Source organism: Parasteatoda tepidariorum, chromosome 3, assembly GCF_982258835.1.
Source record: "Parasteatoda tepidariorum strain Cologne lab strain chromosome 3, Ptep-v5.0, whole genome shotgun sequence".
In the NCBI taxonomy this organism is placed as follows: Eukaryota; Metazoa; Arthropoda; class Arachnida; order Araneae; family Theridiidae; genus Parasteatoda; species Parasteatoda tepidariorum.
Window position 1 is genome coordinate 31,505,736 of NC_141757.1, and position 19,586 is coordinate 31,525,321.

The window sequence follows — 19,586 nt, forward strand, 5'->3', positions numbered from 1 at the left end:
AATTTAATATTATTTTTTTTATTCCATTACTAAATTGCGCACTAACATTTCCATCTTCAACATATAAATATAATATAGCCAAATGTATGTATGGACAGTGTGCAAATAGAAACTAAACGGAACACCCTGAATAATTTTGTTTTTCATCTCTCAGTTAGTTATCTCTTTTGAAAATAAGTCTTACAAGTTTTATTATTAATTCATTAACGTTTTCAACTATTTATGAAAAAGTACGGAATGTTTGCTTCAATAAAAATTTTAAAATGTATTGACCTCTTGTATCGAGCTTTACGTCCGAAGGCCCGACTGGTGTCATTAATAGAATCAATTTTTAAAAAAATATATTTTGAATAGTGTTGAACCAATTTATGTTATTTTGTTACATTTATTGGATAATTAATACATGAATTGTTTTCTTTTTTAAATTATAATTATACTGTTTCGAGTATAACTATTGTATTACTTTTTTATAAATATATGTAGCTAAGAAATACAATATCGTGTTGGCTGGAACTATTATTATAAAAGTATATGTACCACTAAGTTATTAATATCCAAGTTTTTTTGCAAACTTTCTTCACTGAAAGAAGCACCTGTTTTATATCAAATGCATTTACTTTAGATTCCACAATTAAACATGTTTATTAAAATAGTAGAAAACTATATTGAATAATAAATAAAAAATATTTATAAAATTATTAAATTTCCATTATTTGGAAAAAGTTTCGTGTATTTTTGATAATTTTTTTTGAGAATTTGGAAAATTAATAAGCAAATACTGAACATTACTGAATATCTGAAACGAAAAAAAAACTAGAAATACCTGCGAGATATTTCTGAAATTAAAAAAAAACTACACCGTTTTTGCTTTCAGATAAATCAACAAAACATAGATAAAAGAGCACTTGAAGATAGAAATAATTGTATTTTTTTATAACATTTCAAAATGATTCTTTTTACGATAAGTATCTAATGTTTTTTTTATTATTTTGTATCCCATATTGTGACTTTTATGACAAAATATATAACTTTAATGTTGAAAAGCCCTACATTCTTACAAATTAAATGTTTTGTCTAATTGACTGTCATTTTATTGACAGTTAAAAACATAAATTCTCCTCTCATAAGACGCGTGTACACGATTTATATCAAATTAATCTGGATAATCAATCTTCGCAAGAACAGTTTATTATTGAACAATATTTATCCTATATACAACTGAAAAAATTACATATTTACTTAAGAAAATCAGCTTGACATCTATGATATAAAAATAAGAGAGATCAAATTAAATTTCACATTGTCCCGCTTGATTTCAAACTTTCTTATTGACTTCAATTCACAAATTCAAGATGAACTCACGAATTGCTATCTTCTTGTTCTTTATTATTGCTGCATTAGCGATATCAGGTAATAATTATACATTTAGTTACTATTTCAATTTATTTTGAGTTTAATACTTTAATTCATGTTGTTTTTATCAAGTTTAAATTTAGGTGGAAATATTTGTAATTCAGTCCAATAATCCTATTTTTTTTTTAATAAATAAATTTTTCTAGCACAAAATACCAACAGATGTTAAAAGGTTTCGAAAAAAAATTGAAATATAAGAAGTGTTAAAGAATATATTTGTGAATTGTATTTCTATTTCCAGATAAAATATATTTACTATTACGCATTTCAAACTACGGAGTTTCTTGTCAAAACTTAAACGTAACAGAAGTTCTATATGTTTTTAATTACACTATTTGCTTTTATTCCTTTTTACAATCGAAGTTTTCAATTTTTATGACAGCATTGCATGAAGATCTTATACTTTTCTTAAATGTACTAAAACTCAATTAAAAATTTATTACTTTTGTTATTTAGTTTCAGGAATCTTTTGATAGAATTCGTGTATGTTTCTAAACACCAAATCTGCGACATAATTTTTTCCAGTATCTTTGAGATCTTTTTTTATATTATTTCCCTTGTTACTCAAAATATCTGTTTAATGTTTGTTGTCAAGGAAAATTAAGCAAGAAAATTTTTGCAGGAGTAGAATGAGGCAAACAAAAATTATTACTATTCTATTTATTACCAGAAATTAAAAAATAAATGGGAAAATTTCCTCTGCTCATCATCGTTCAATTTATCTTTCACTAAACTATTAAGTAGAAACACGTGTCGTCAGTGTATTTGTTTAATTTCATAGATAGTACTGAATTTAGAAAGTTGAGATACTTAATTTATTGCAAAACTAGAAGTAAAGCACTGTTGTTAAACTTTTGAAAAATGTTATTTGGATGCACATTTAAGAATATATTAGAGTTTTGAAGTTAGTGTTAGTAAATCAAAATTATAAAAATTTCCTTCTGTTTAAAGTTTTAATACTTATTTTAAAGTTTTAATAAATAGTTAAGTTAAAAGTATAAGTTTTTAATAAAGTAGTCATTGCTAATTAATGAAAACTTCTTTTTTTATAGCTACGTTTGGTGATTGTATGTAAAACATTTAAGTTCATATTGCTTTTTTCGTTATTTTTATTTCATTAAATCATGTTTTCTTCTAGTATATGCAAATATATTTTATTCGAAATAAATATTTCACTAATAAATATATTATTTGAAAAAAAAGACAAAATTTTAGTTGTTTTAAATTTAATTAGTGTGATATTTTGGTAAATTTAAATCAAAAATCTCTTTAAAGACATATTTTTATTTAAATTAGTTATTTTATTTAGTAGATTCTAATTATGATTTTTCTAAGCGTACTTTTAAAAATTGACCAGTAATGTCCCTTGTTGTATATGGGTCTTTCAATTTTAAATTCACGTATTGCATTTTTTACCTCATGTCAATTTTAAAAAATACATAATATTTCTTTAAGAAAAATATTAATTTACTTTAATGATTTTCTTTTAAAAAAATGAGTTGAATATTAAAGGATTTAAAAAGTAACTTAAATCAATAACTAATCAATTAAAAAAACATCTTTTAACTAAAGAACTGTTAATTAAAATACTATTAAGAAGTTTAAGATATGTGGTAAATAACATTAAAAAGTTTGCACACTAATTAAAACATTTTAGTTTCATATTGAGACGACTTCCTTGCAAAATTTACATTTAATTCAGCATCTGTCTAAACGTTAAGCATTTATTATGATAATGCATAAATATGAGAGAGATGAGAGAGAGAGAGAGAGAGGGAGAGTGAGTGAGAGAGAAAGAGAGTGAGTGAGAGAGAGAGACACAGACAGACAGAGAGAGAGAGATAAATAGAGAGAGAGGGAGAGTGAGTGAGAGAGAGAGACACAGACAGACAGAGAGAGAGAGAGAGAAATAGAGAGAGAGTGATCTGAATATAAGTTAAGCAAGGGAAAAAAGTCTTACCTAAGAGCATTTGAACTTTCTTGAAGTGTTTTAATATAAAACATTTACTTAAAAGTATTTAATATTTCCTTAATTAAGTTAATTCAAAAATATTTATTTCAGCATGCAAGAGTTAAATATTATATTAGTAAACACTCTTAACTAATTAATATTTGATTTAAATTGATCTTTTTTTAGCTGATGTGATAGACCAGTTAAAACAAGCTGGTTTGGACTCTGAAATGGGTATGTAATAAAATAATTTTAATTACATATGAAAAAATTACAGATTAGTAAAACGCACATCTATCGTCGTTTTAACTATTGACATGAAATCTTAATCTTTATATTTAAAACTAAGGAAATCATTATTAACTATGCTCTCTAATAAATATTTTTATCCATCTCTGGAATGGAAGGTATTTAAAGGGACTTAATTCTGTAAATCTAAGTTTACCTTTACGTAATAAACTTACGTAAAGGTAAACTTAGCTTGACCTTTAAATTTAAAACTAGAAAAATTATTAATAAAAATTTTCTCTTATAAATATTCGTATCTATCTTGGAAGTGGAAGGTATTTTAAGGGCCTTTATTATGTAAATCTAAATTTACGCAATCTTTCAGTCAGTTTTCCTTTCTAAATCGAAAACACACTATTTTTTCAATTGAATACTACAATCTATGTATTTTAATATTTTGTTTAATTTAAACTTAAGTTTACATGATGAGACCTAAATTTATTAAAAATGATAAATTTAAATGGGCGGGAATATTCCATAGTTAAAATAATTGATATTTTTACAATATTTTGATGCAAAGAGGAGAATTTAAAGATGGTTTCCTTGAACTCTGACTTAAATAATAAAACATTCCTATGGATGAGAACATTCGATAGTGAAATAATAGTATTGAAAAGTTTCTTGTTAAAAAAAAATTTAACTCAAGGCTTATCATGTAAACTTAAGTTTAACTTAAACAAAATATTCTTTAAATTCTCCTCTTTGAATCAAAATATTGTAAAAATATCAATTATTTTCACTATGGAATATTTCCGTCCATTTAAATTTATCATTTTTAATAAATTTAAGTCTAACGATATTGCCTTGAGTTTGTAGCTTTACATGGAAACTTCGTAAAATTATTATTATTTTCGTATTTGAATAGTTTTCATCCCGAGAGATTTTTTTTTTATGTTAACCTAAGTTCAACCTTTTAACCTCGAGTCTTTGGATCAAATTATATCAAAAATAATTCTTAGCACATAAGTTTTCACCTGAAAAATCTCAACCTTTCTAGTATAGTTTAAACATAAGGGAGATCGAAATTCTAGATTCAATTTTAATGGTTCTGTGTTCAGATTTACATAATTAGTTTCGTAAATAAGTGCTAATATACAATACAGAAAAAGAATTAAAATCATTATTACTCTTAATTTTGCTTTTATTAACATTTTCGAATCGTTTCCTTTTTTTTCTTTCTTTCCTATTTAATACTCAGGCTGCTTCCAGTAGATTATTCTAAAAATATAGCATTAGTTTTTTTTAAAATAAAAACAACATTATATATATATATATATATATATATATCAGTGGAACCTGTCTAAATTGACCACCCTCGGGACCAAGTCAAATGGTCACTATATAGAGGTGGTCACTTTATGAAGAGTCTTTAAAAAGGACTCTTTAAATAAAACTTGCAGAAAATGGTCACCTTACTCAGATTCTCACTTTACCCAGGTGGTCACTTTTACAGGTTCCACTGTATATATATATATATATATATATATATATATATATATATATATATATATATATATATATATATATATATATATATATATATATATATATGAATAACTTTCTTATTTTACTCTAGCAAGTGAACTCGAAAATGTCATTGAACAGCTGCAACAGTAGTAAGTAATTTAATGAGAGTTTCTACTCAATAATTTTTTCTTAATCCTGTGTTAAATTTGTTTATTACCACTACTCCATTTTTTTCTCTCGGAAGAATAATTTTTTTGCAACATGGGGCGACGCGGGTTCGAAACCCAGCATTGTCAGACGAAGACGAATTCTGCACTTTGCTCGCACCAAGCCCAATGCTGAGTGCTAACATAAAACATCCTCATTGGTAGATGAATCATGGGCTATTTTCTCCGTAAGACTATTTTCTCAAATTCTAGCAATCTGTCTGTCCGAGCTACATCTCTGTTTAAGAGAAACTCAAGCACAGAATCGAAAAGATTCCAAAACCTATTGAGACAGGCGCCTTTGGAAAGTCAGAGAATATCGGTGTATAGTAGCAAGAGATTGAATTCTTCATCATACACTGCTGTCTAAATACTCAATCGTTGAGAGCATTACTGTGAATTTTTTCACAGAAAATATGATACATCGAAGTGACTGACGCAAACGGTCGCTGACATATTTTCCTAATAAATGCGGTCTATGAATCATCCAGTGAACAGCTAAAATATCTGGTACTTCCCTTTTCAAAAGGGTGATAAGCCCACGATGTCGACTCACCATTGCAAGAGCTCCATCAGTGGCAATCAACATAATATTGCAAGAGGAATGTTTTTGTAATAATCTTGGACAGTATTAAAAAAAGATTTGCCTTTGGTATCTACAATCAAGCTTCTAAAAAAAAGCATCTCTTAAATACGTTTTCCTTCCTTTACAAACCAGACCAACATCTACAGTAAAGCCTACATTGCATGACAAGGCTGATTCATCAACTTCAAGGAAAATTCGCTGGATATCAAGAGTTTGCATAAAGAAACTTCAACGTCTTCAGCCATCTCACCATTTCGTCCCCGCACTGTCTCGTTGCTTAATGGGATATTTTTGATTAAATTGGAAGTGACTTGATGGTGCAAAATTGTTTCTAAAACTTCCGTGACAACCAGCAGAATCAACTCTGCACCAATAGTATGAGTTTTCCTAGAATTAGCAATAAATTTTGATATATTATAAAACGCTATCAAACCATCGTCGTATTATTGCGATGAGGTTGCTAACAACCCACAGACCGAAGGTGCCTTCAGAAACTTGTCTTTGATGTTCGAGAAAAATGACAAATCTTTATTTTGTTTGTCAGGATGAGATTTTTGCAAATGCTCTTGCCAACGGAAATATTTCATTGTCTCATTAGATAAAACTTTGTTACGAAGTTAACACTTGGGCAGTTTAGAGTTCAGTAGCGATTGAACAAATCTAAATTTCAAGTACGAGGCACGGTACTGATGACGCTTCTTTTTTTAACCGCCATTGCTGGTGGCAGCAAAATACAAATGATGACAGAAAATAAACTATTTCCTAAAATTAATAAATAATTTACGGTCAAGAACAAATTCTCGGAAATACCTGGCCAAGTAAACAATAAGATCGGATCGAAACTTAGGAAAAAAATGCTAAGGAAGGTAACGACAATCATCTTAATGCCTCTATCACACGAGAGAAAAATATGTGCAACTGCAAGTGTAACTGCAAGTGTAAGTGCAACTGTAAGTGAAATTCCTCCGTTCGGAGTTGCCGAAATGGTTGCTTAATTGCCTGAACGGTTGCATGAAATTGGGTTACCATATTTTGTTATTTATCTTTACTTCTCTCATATTTAATTTTCTCATATGATTCTATTATATCATAGTTTCTCAACGATGTTCGTAAAGATGCTGTAGAATATTGATTGATTTTGATTTAATTTTTTACATTTGTATTCGTGTTAAGTCTTTTCTTCAGCAGGAAATTAAAATTCTGAAAACTTTATTTCCCCATTAGTGAAGTAGCATAGTATAAAAAGGATTATGATTTCTACCTCATAATATGAGATAATATTAAGATATCATTGAATTTCATGCTGCGTCCCTAAAAAGATAAGGGGGTGAAAGGGGGATGGACTTAAATACTATCTAGAATTTTGGCGATTTTTTTACGTTGATTTGAGTGACTAATGTATAAAACATGGTGCGTAGCATTTTTAAAAAGTGCTTTTTAAGTGAAGTAGCATAGTATAAAAAGGATTATGATTTCTACCTCATAACATAAAATGATATTAAGATATCAATGAATTTCATGTTGTGTCCCTAAAAGGATAAGGGGGTGAAAGGGGGATGGTCTTAAATACTATCTAGAATTTTGACGATTTTTTTTATCTTGATTTGAGTGACTAAGGTATAAAACATGGTGCGCAGCGTTTTTAAAAAGTGCTTAAAGGTGCTTATTTTTGATTTTCATTTTTTAAAGGCCCTTAAAGGTGCTTTTCTTAATAAGTGTTTTTAAAAAGTGCCTTATTTTCCCTTTTCGAAAAAGAGATTTATGAAAAGGAATGTAGATTTTCGCAACATATTATGTAAAAACGTACTTTTCATATTTTTCTATTTCACGTTTTCAGAATTCATTCGTCCCGCACTGGACTGATCGTTAAGACACGGTTCCCAGCAGATCACCGAAGTCAAGCATCACTGGCTATGGTCAGTGTGCGGGTGGGTGACCACTTGGATCAGTCTGCGTAGGGACCGAGGGTGTGCGGTATGGGTCCTCGTTAAACTGTGCTACCGCAAAGTGCTCAACTTCGCTCGCAGGTCGTCGGGCTACCGAGGCGGGGGTGCCATCCCCTCCGCAGAGGATCAAAATTGTGATGGTATGTCTTCGGATCATCCGCCGGGATGTTTCCCAGACCGTCGCCAATAGCCCATTGTGCAGCTCTAGTGCGACGTAAATTAACAACAACAGCAGAATTCATTCAACCATGATCAATTTCAGCGTACCGTCAGTCCATAGCGTATGAAAACGCCAATCATTTTACAGGTTTGGTGAAATACTTGCGAGTCCGCATGTGCGTCTAGTGAGCTGGGTTCGGTGAGATTCTTGCTCTCTCATGCTGTATTTTGCAAGATATTCTCAATTTCAGGCTTTATTTTCCACCCTCTGAAATCGGACCGAAAAATCTCTTGATCATTTTTTTAATGGCTAATATAATCAAGAAAACAGTTCTTTGTCAAATTCTAGTTATTTTATCATGATCATGTAAAGTCTGAGAATTATTTTGCATTTTGTCAATTTACCTAGAGCTTTAAAATATTTTTGAGTGCCTAAAATGTTCTTAAAAGTTGCTTATTTTTTGTTGAAAGATTTGGCTCCGCACCCTGTAAAAGCATAGTTTATTTATATATATTTACTATGTAGCATGCTAGCTAGGCAAGTCAACACCTCCTAGAAGTATGAAGGCCTCAGCACGGATCAATTTAGTAGTCCGATATGACGAAGTTAACTGCGCTGTTGATGAAAAATAAGAAAGATGTCATTACGTTCGGGGTACTAAGCTGCGGAGTGGTTGAAAATACGACATATGTCATTACGTTTGGACTACTAAAGGATATTTATGGTAACCCGTGCAGAGGCCTACTCTTTTCTAGGAGGTGTTGGGCAAGTGCGGTATCATTATCTATGTAAACACTAAATCGAATGAGAATAAAAACAAGCGGTCTGATTTAATAGTTTAACAATTCGAAAATTTATAAAAAGTTTAATGTGTAGAAAGGACAATTTTATGACTTATACCATTTTATGCAACTGACATTGCTATCTAATCAAGTAAGGCATTTCTTCAAATTTATTTTTTAAGCTTAATTCAAAAACATAGTCCTTTGAAATAATTCTGTAGAAGAAATGATGGTTTAATGTATGAAATATAAAATTTTTGAATTACCTTTCACTCATAAAATATTTATAACATCTGTCAGTCGTAACCTTTTACAAAAGAAATAACGCAAAATTCTACAAAAACTAATTCACCATTTTATTATTCTTTTTTCATCCATTGTTCAAAAAAAAAACAAGAAAAAATGATCATATCTATAATATCAAGCTTTTAGCTCGCAACATCAGAAAATGCGTGTTATTACATCACGTGACCCTGACACCTTCCCCCCAGAGTCATATTAGATCCAAAGATCGAATATGGCAAATAATTTAAGGGTCACACTTTACACATAAACAAACTATGTTTCACGTTCACCCAAATATTCACTGAATCTTAGGTTTAACTTAACACTAGGTATTTACTTTAATCACCTAATAATAATAATAGGAAAAAATGTTCAGAGTCTTATTTTAGTTTATATTTACAGTCTGGACAATGCATCTGCATTACTAAGTTTCGATCCTTTGATGTGACTTGCCTCAATATCATGGCGTTGAATGGCTAACGCCCATCTCTGCAACCTCGGGCTTTGGGGTGTCGCACTCGTCAGAAATACTAGGGGATTATGATCAGTTAATAAAATAATCTTAGCACCACAGAGTAAGGTTTCAAATCTCTGCAAAGCCCAAATAATAGCATAAGCTTCCCTTTCAATTGTAGACCATTTCTGTTGAGTTGAATTCAGCTTCTGGCTACCGAAAGCTATGGGACGAATATTTCCTTCTTCATCTAACTGACCCAAACAACATCCGACCGCATTTTGAGATGCATCCGTATGCAAGTAGTATGGTTTCTCTATGTCTGGGACTTGTAACTCTGCGATCTTACATAGCGACGTCTTCAATTCCTTGAATGCCTTCTCAGCTTCTTCGCTCCAAGGAATCTCATTAGGAACTTTCTTTTTAGTAAGCTCTGTTAGTGGAAGAGCAATCTTTGCGAAGTTTGGAATATACTGCCTGTAAAAGTTGCATAATCCCAAAGCACTTCTCAGTTGTTTTTTGGTTTTGGGTGCCTCTAATTTCTGTATTACTCTTATTCGTTCTTTGTCAGGAGCATGTTTACCTGAACCAATAATATGTCCTAAGTATTTAACCTTTTGTCTAGCAAATTCGCACTTTCTCAAGTTCACGGAGAAATTAAAATATTCCAATCTCTTAAAAACTTCTTCAAGATGAATCAAATGTTCCTCCCACGTATCAGAAAATACTGCTAAATCATCGATATAAGCACAAGTGAAATCAGACATGGACTGAACCACTTTAGACATAGCTCTTTGGTAGGTTGCAGCAGCATTTCTTAATCCAAAGGGTAATACATTCCATTGGTACTGGCCTCGGTGAGTTCGGAATGCTGTGAGGTGTTTGCTGCCGTTCTCCATCGGTATAGCCCAATATCCCTTCAACATATCTAGCACAGTAATGAATTTCTTCTTTCCTACTAAGAAATTCAACTCCATCATATTTTGCATTGGATATGCATCCGGAACGGTAAGAGCATTCAAACTTCTGAAATCAATGCATAACCTGATTGTTCCGTCTTTCTTATGAACACATACTACCGGGTGTGCTATCTCACTTACCACCGGTTCAATCAGTCCTAACGCTAGCAATTCATTGATCTGTGCATCCACTTTCCCCTTTAAGTTTTCTGGTATCTTATACGTTTTTGGTTTCATCGTATCCTCCTCAGCTTTCAGCTTTATCGCATGTTTCCCAACTTTAGCTATCCTTATCTTCCCCGAAAACAACGTTTTGCGTCTATGTAAAAGATCTTTCAATTGATTTTGTTGCATTTTGGGTAAGTAATCCAAATTTAATCCTTTCAATGCTTCATAGCTTTCCACATCTGTAGGAAGAGTTGGTGTTTCGTATATTTCACCAAATTCATCATCAATATCATAGACAACTCCAACTGTTTGAATTCTCGCTTTGTATTCTCTCATTTTGTTAACATGCAATAATCTTAAATTTCCTTCAGGCATTTGCAAATAATACGAATTCGGTTTCACTCTTCTAATTACCTTTACTGGACCTATCCATCTGGCATATAATGAATTGGATGAATCATGCATTAGCACAAGTACTTGATCTCCTGGCGCAAATTCCCGGTATTTTTTCCTTCTATTGTAATATTTGGCATAATTACTTTGTTGCACATCACTTGTTAACCTTGCCTTTTCGGTTGCTATTTCTAATTTTCCTTTTAACTCTTTTAAATATTCCTCCGCTGATCCTTTCATATTCAAAGGTAAAAACATATCTCCGGCCCAAATTGACTTCAATATAGATAACGGGCCTTTCGGTTCTCTCCCGTACATTAGCAGAAAAGGTGGTACTCCTGTAGTTGCATTTGGAACTTCTCGATAAGCCCATAGTACAAATGGTATGTGTCGATGCCAATTTCTTCCTACTTCTCTAATAATGTGATGTAGCATATTTTTGAAAGTTTGGTTCCATCTTTCGATCAATCCGTTCCCTTCCGGATGGTATGGCGTTGAAAATCGCGGACAAGCTCCTAAAACCTTCAAAAACTCTTGCGTTAAACTTGCCGTAAAATTTGTCGCATTATCCACCACGATTACTTCTGGAATTCCTGTCCTACAGAATATTTCGAGCAGTGCTTCACATGTATTCCTTGCCGTTAACGATTTGAGCGGGACTGCTTCAGGCCATCTTGAATGTTGGTCCATCAAACAAAGGATATATTTATGTCCTTGTGCTGATACTGGATCTAGAGGACCAATTAGATCTACGTTCACCACTTGGAATGGAAGTTCAGGACGTGACACAGGTGTTATCGGAATTTTGTCTACTGAACGAACAACTCTTCTACCTTGGCACCCATGACATGAGCTACAATAAGCTTTAATTTCCTTGACCATCCCTGGCCAATAAAAGGAAAATTTAATTCTTTGAATTGTTTTACGAGCTCCTAGATGTGCTCCGAATACTGACTCGTGGGCAATTTCTAGTATTTTACCTTTTCTAATTTCGGGAATTACTAATTGTTGTATTCTATTCCCGTCCAACAGCTCTTCATGGCATAGTATATTATTTTGTATCACATACCCTCCTTTATTTTGCTTCCCCAATATCGCAACTTTGTTGTTGTATCTTGAATCGTTCGGTTTCATTTCCATTCTTTTTATCACCGCATTCACCTACTGTTGGCTCCTGCTGCTCTTCTCCGTCACTTGCACTCATATATAACTGCTCCTTTCGGGAATCTGATCTTAGCTTCATAGCAGCAGTAAAACTGGGATTGTATACTCTTTTTTGTTCTAATAATGCCTCATAAGTTTCAGCATCCAACAAAATGTCAGCATTTAACCCATTGACGGCTGCTATCATCGTTTTAATTATAGGCGTAATATATCCTTCCGTTACCAAAGCGATTTCCACTTCTTTTAATTCAGCTTTTAGACTTTCGCCAAACGCAGGTTGTAGTATTATATGTCCTTTGTAATCCACTTCCTTACCCACTATATCGTTTTTAAATACACTTATTTGTGCACCAGAATCTACTACAGCTTCGTATTCATTTCCATTATATGAAATTCTAACTTTCTTAAGGGCAGCTATTTTTGGTTGAACGCCTTTACATTTTTTGTTTCCTATCATGACTTCACCGTTAAATCTTGCAGTGACTACTTTGCTTTCGATATTTCCATTTCTGAGTACCTTAACTTCGGATACTTGCCCTTCCGATACTTGAACCTCGGCCACTTTGCCTTCAATGTTTCTTCTCCTCTCTTTATTATCTCGACAAAATCGTGCCAAGTGTCCTACTCGTCCACAATTAAAACATGTGACTGGATTTTGGGAAGAACTCCGCTTATCAATTCTGCCATGGTTGTTATGCTCATGTTTATATCCTTCACCAAATGTATGATATCTTCTACTAACCATGTTTGGTTTTTCCCGGTATAAGTTCCTATATGGTTGAGAAGCAATGAATTTAGTAGTTTGGTTATATTTCCTTGCATTCTCGTACTCATCTAACTTCTCAGCAAGTGTGTCAACTGAGCAAATTCTACTCCACTCATCAATAAAATGATTTTGTATGTCTCCAGGTACTCGTTCTTTTATCTGTTCGACAATGACAAGTTGTTTCAGGCTGTCGAAATCATTAATTTTTAGTCCCGAAACCCATTCGTTAAAATAGTTCGCCAATTCAAATCCAAAATCTCGCCAAGTGCTCTCAGCCGCTTTACAATGTCTCTTAAACTTTATTTTAAATGCTTCTGGGCTCAATTTAAACCTTTTCAATAACATACATTTTACATGTTTATAATCATTTGCTTTTTCTTCAGGCTCCCTTGCAATTAAATTCGCCATTTCTAGAGGCAATAATCCAACAAGATGCGTTACCCAATCTTCTTCTTTTATATGGACTCTTCGTGCTTGTCTTTCAAACAATATTAGATAAAAACTTATATCACCTTCTTTTGGATCAAAAGTACGCATTAATTTTTGCAATCCACCAGGTACATGTTCTCTTGTTTCTTCATTTCGAGAGCTGCTCGTCTCTCCTATAGTACCAGTATGTACCAATGAAGCTTCTATCTTCAACCTCTCCAATTCATATTCCTTTTCTTGCCGCTTTAATTCATCTTCCCTTTCCTGTTCTCGCCGCTTTAATTCACCTTCCCTTTCCTGTTCTCGCCTCTTTAATTCATCTTCCCTTTCCTGTTCTCGCCGCTTTAATTCGTCTTCCCTTTCCTGTTGCTTAATTTCATATTCTTGTCGCCTAATTTCATCTTCTTTTTGTTGGCGCTTTATTTCTTCTCTTCCACTAACTATTCTTTTTAATAATTCCTTCACAAACTCCTCTTCGTACTCCGTACTTGCCAATATAATCTTCTTTAATTCGGTAACTCTCATGTCTTCCGTTGCCGTTTCTCCTAACTCTTCCGCCAAACACTTCAAATCTACTTTTAAAGCTCTTCCTAAAAATGCCATTTTTCACCTACTACTTTCTAAACTGCACCTTCTTACAAAAAAAAATGCCACTTCCTAAACCAATTTCAAGACAATCTAAATAACTCACTATCTTCCATCAAACAACTTGAAATTCATAGAACAAACAACTACCAATCTTTTATTTCGAAATCCATTGGGGTTTCCCCGCACATTTGTCAGTCGTAACCTTTTACAAAAGAAATAACGCAAAATTCTACAAAAACTAATTCACCATTTTATTATTCTTTTTTCATCCATTGTTCAAAAAAAAAACAAGAAAAAATGATCATATCTATAATATCAAGCTTTTAGCTCGCAACATCAGAAAATGCGTGTTATTACATCACGTGACCCTGACAACATCAAAACTATTAGATCTATCAAATCAATTCTATTTTTTAAATTGAGTCTAAAAAATACATAATGAATAATGTCAGACTTGTCTATACTACAATGTCTCAGAATTTTATTTTCATCAAATTAATTTACATTACATGAAGGGATCATCAATTTTATTCATTTACACATTGCATATCAGGAATATCACTTTTATGAAAATTATTTTTTCCACTTTCTTAGTAAAATTGCTTTTTAAATATAAGAGGATTTTCAATGTCATACTTACATTTTATTATTGTAAAATTTAGAACATTCATTATTGGTATAAGATAATTTAATTAAAAATTATAGGATTTATTTTGGGACAAATGTATTGTAATATACAGTATATAAATTAAAATTTATTTATAACTATGAAAAAAAAATATTTTATTAAGAACATACTCTTAATGTATCATATTATTTTGTTATAGCCTTTTACGTGTTTTGTTTTGCATTTTAAATAATACAAGAATCAATTTAAAAAATAAAACATTTATTGTCAAGTGAAACATTTAGAACATTATTCATTTTTATTTCTTATTTTTTAATTTCTTCCATAAAAACAGTATTACATCTCTTTCCTTCTTTACCAGATAAACCTTACAGGATTATACGAAATATCTGAAATAAAAGAAAGAAATCACTTTCATGAAAAAATTTTACCAACACATTATTAGAATAAGGAAGATTAAATGCCATTAATTTGAAATCATTTAAGTCCTTAGGTATCCCTTTTAAACTTACTTTAAGTTTGACAGATATTTTGATTATAGTTTTAAGATTATTCTATACACTAATGAAAGATGGCAGGTGTGTTTAGTTTTGTAGTTCTTATGTTTGGATTGAAATTTGTTTCAAGAAAAATAAATTGTATTTATAAACGAAGACTCTTAAAAATTTAAGTATATTAAAAAATTAGTAAGGTACACTTACATACTTACTGTCATTATAGAAAAGCTAAGTATCAAGAGATAAATGTGAAGTATAAATAAAAAATAAAGTATCATTAGTTAACTTTGAATAATTATAAACAAAATATTATGCAAATCATCATACACAAAAAAAAAAAAGAAAAATAGAAGGGATGAATGTAGAAACAGACAAGGAGATTGGGAATTTGCATTTTTAATAATTACTTTTTATATATAATATACTACCTTTCTTGTAATACTTTTCAATAATTACTGGAAAATGGGGTAACTTTGTGAGAAACAAGGTAAATATTTACCACACATATTTTCTAACTTGTTTTAAAATGAGATTTTCAAAAATTAAAAGAATTCTTAGGGAAGAATAAAATAATTATTTCACTAATAATTATAAAACTTTCAAATAATCGGACACATGCTTTTACAATTAACAGAAACAAAGATTAAAATTTAAAAATAAAGAAATATAATCATTATTATATTTTATGTTATAATACTGCAATAATTATTTTATTTCAGTATTATAACATAAAATATAATAATGATTATATTTTATGTAATCATTATTATAGCAACTCGCCAAAGTTTGGCGAGTTGCTTGGCGAATATTTCAAAGTAAAGCTTTTCGTCAGTATAATTCTTTACATATATAGAAATAGAAATTAGTTCTATTTAAAGTAATTAAAACTTTGATCGGAACAAATTATAATAAGTTTTAATTTTATTAGCTTAAAATAAATAAATATTTTAAAAGAAAATTTATCGCAAAAATAATGTACTATACTTACCGATACTAAAATCGTGTGCAGGTTTTTGTTATGGTAGTACATCAACTGCATTGAGATGGTCATCTCATAGTGCGAAGGTATTTTTAATGCTTTCATTTTAAAGGAAATGTTATAATTAAACTAAAAACTTGTTCCGTCTCATCTATAAAAAAATTTCATCCGATCATCCTCTTCCTAACGTCGCCGTCATTTTTATTTACATTTGTATATGTCATCACATAAAATTGAGACGTCATAAAAAGCAAACGATCTGATTGGTTCATGAAAGAAATCGCCTGAACGGTTGCAGATATTTCGTGCAACCGTAATTTCTATATCACACGAGCGATTTTTGGAGAAATTTCACTTACAGTTGCACTTACACTTGCAGTTACACTTGCAGTTGCACATATTTTCTCTCGTGTGATATAGCCATAAGAAACACAGGTCAAATCAAACATTAATACCGATAGTTCATGCACTTCGACTTGAATGAGTCAGAGTCATTCGCTAAACAGCTTGAATGACTCAGAGGCAAAAACAACTGATTCATGCCCTGCACTGTGTTGGTTCGGATCGGAGAATAGGTGTCGTGTAAGTTTGTTTTATTGGTGTTATAAAAGGTGTATCGGATAATCTTAATTTGTTACATTAATTTAATCTTTTTTTATTATTTAGTATAAGTTTTAGATTAATTTTATTTATTAAATGAGATTAACTTAATAATTTTATAAGTTTAAAAGTTAAATTTGAATGACAAAGCATGCACATTGCTCACCTACGGCCCAAAGCATGCCCAACTTCCCCCTAACTCCCAAAACAAGTTCACCGCCCCTAAGCATAGTCCCAACGCCCCTGTTGAGAAACAATTCTATAACGTTACTGCTCAAAATACTGCCTAGCTAATCTTGATACATTATGGTTCAACTGAAATCTTTATGTATGTTTCATTGTTTTTTTTTAAATAAATAGAAAGGAATAGCTGCCATAGTAAGCAACCAAGTTTCATTATGCTTCGATATTAAACTTAAGATTCAAGACCAATATAAATAATAGCTTTTTCCTTCAAAGGTAGGTAGAGTCAAAATTCAATCAGAAATTTCAGAAAATAGCAGCATTTTGCATTTTATAAGGTTAAAAACTCATCGCCGTACGCACCCTTAGCTTTTCATTTCACCGCCATGTATAAATTTCTTTTACCATTATTCCTTTAATATCATAAATCGAAACTAGCTATTTCACCATGTCCGGAAGTATTAAACAATGACTGATTTTAAAAGTCTAAAGAGTTCATTTAATTTATTTAAACCTCTCTACCTGAATAAAAAGCACATTTTGCATGAATACAAAATTACAGAACCATCGTTTGCACCAAACGGTACAGTTTTCATTCTTTAGATCTTAGAAGAGCATAATAAGTCAAAATAAAATTGACAATGATATTTAATTTAAAGAATGTTTAAAAACGGAAAAATTAATGCCACTTAGTGATCTGAAGTTAAAAGAATTCTGTCCAAGTTACTATAATTGCTCTTAAGTTAAAATGAGATAGGAAATAATAATACTACTGTAAAGTTATATAAAGGTTTAAAAGTAAAAACAGGAATAATACTTCTACACTGAGCATTAAAGTAAAGTCAAAAGATCAAATGTTTCAAAATACAGTAAGATTTACCATGTTTCTGTATTTAGGGGAACACCGAACTCTCTGCAGATTTTACCGAAGTGCTTTGTTAAGGATTTTTGTAAAATTAAGATTAAAATATAGTTTTGTAAAATAAGTTGAAAATTGGTAAATGTGGTAAAATTTGATAATTTTATGATACGGAAATAGGAGAATAGCCTAATTTATTATGTTAAATTTATTTTTTAGTTTTGTATTCTTTACTGAATATGTAGAAAAAATAACCATAATTTTGACAACCAGAATGCCCAATAAACCGTTACAACACGAGTGTAAAAATAACAAAATCAATGGTTTAAATACCGTCTATTTATATTTAATTGCTGCAATTAATTCTTTTTTTAACAGTAGTGCTATTACCGGTTAGTATCGTAATTTTAACAGATTTTTTTTTCTTCTTATGCATAAAATTTTATTTCATTATTGCGTGTATGATTGAAGTCATTATTGAAAATTTGAGGTATTCATCTGTTTAACTATTGAAAATAACGCTGTTTAAATTATGCAAATGAAAAATACTGATTTTTAATGCATCTAAATCTAATCACTGAAAAACAACGAACATTTTTGCTTGTTAAATAATTTTTGAAATATTATTGCGTGTATGATTAAATTCAGTTTTTAGCAATTGGAGGTATGCTAACAAAAAATATCTGCTAGTTAACATTGCTAAATCTAATCACAAACGACGAATGTTTTTGAGCGTAAAATATTTTTTTTTTTTAAACTAATGTCATCCTTTTCTTTTTTTCAGATAGGAAAACAATAAATGAAGTCTTTCAGAAGATGTTCCACAAATTGTATAATTAGACTAACCTTTAATAATTTGCAAATAAATTGAATTTTGATCTTTAGTTTGGTATTGCGGCATATTGTTACCTTTAGTTATGGAATATCTTTGTTTATTGTACCAATTATTATCTTCAAAACGCTCAAAAATAATATTTCATTACTTTTAATTGAAGCATTGTTTCTTCAAACGTTAATCACGATATAAAGAAAGTATTGTGAAGGCTTTTAAAATTGGCTCGGTAAGTAAAGTGTAAAAATACTTAGCTGTTTAACTATTATTATTTTTCATTTATTTCTTCATAATAAATGATAGAACACAATTAGTAAAAAAATGAAGCATATTCATGTATTTACACAAAAATAAGTATATATGTATATATATATATATATATATATATATATATATATATATATATATATATAAATATATATATATATATATATATATATATATATATATATATATATATATATATATATATATATATATATATATATATATATATATATATATATATATATATATATATATATATATTATATATATATGAGCAATTCTACAAATAAACGCCAGTTAGGCGGCCAAAAAAAAATAAAAAAAATTTTGGGGGGCACACTATTTCTACATGAATTTTCTTCTTCTTTACACCCTAGAAAAGCAAGAAAAAATCGTGAACATGAAATTTTTTCTTTGTGACATACTTTAAATGCGACATACTCTTTCTGACATGCTCAGATAAATCTGAGCCATTTATTCAGATAAAACGATTTTTACATAAATATAATATTATTATAATGTTTTTCTAAAATGTATTTATAGAGATTTCATAGTATAAGATTATATTTTAGTATAAAAATTGGCGTTTATTTGTAGAATTGCTCATATCGTCGCCTTGAAACTAAACCGTGGTAACTCAAAAAAGCAAATTTTTCAGGAGAGCAATTTCTAACTTTCTGCGTTAATGCTGATCGCGCCAATGCGATAACGATTTATCTGCTCTCTAAATTAATTT

At 30.4% G+C, this 19,586-nt stretch overlaps 1 long non-coding RNA gene across 1 annotated transcript; it reads left to right on the plus strand.

Annotated features, from left to right (window-relative positions):
- The first annotated feature begins 1,140 nt into the window (after positions 1–1,140).
- Positions 1,141–18,635, plus strand: LOC107446805 (uncharacterized). The gene is made up of 5 exons (XR_015432267.1): positions 1,141–1,410; positions 2,466–2,480; positions 3,551–3,598; positions 5,229–5,268; positions 18,536–18,635. It is a non-coding gene; the product is annotated as an uncharacterized LOC107446805 (long non-coding RNA).
- The last annotated feature ends 951 nt before the right edge of the window (positions 18,636–19,586 follow it).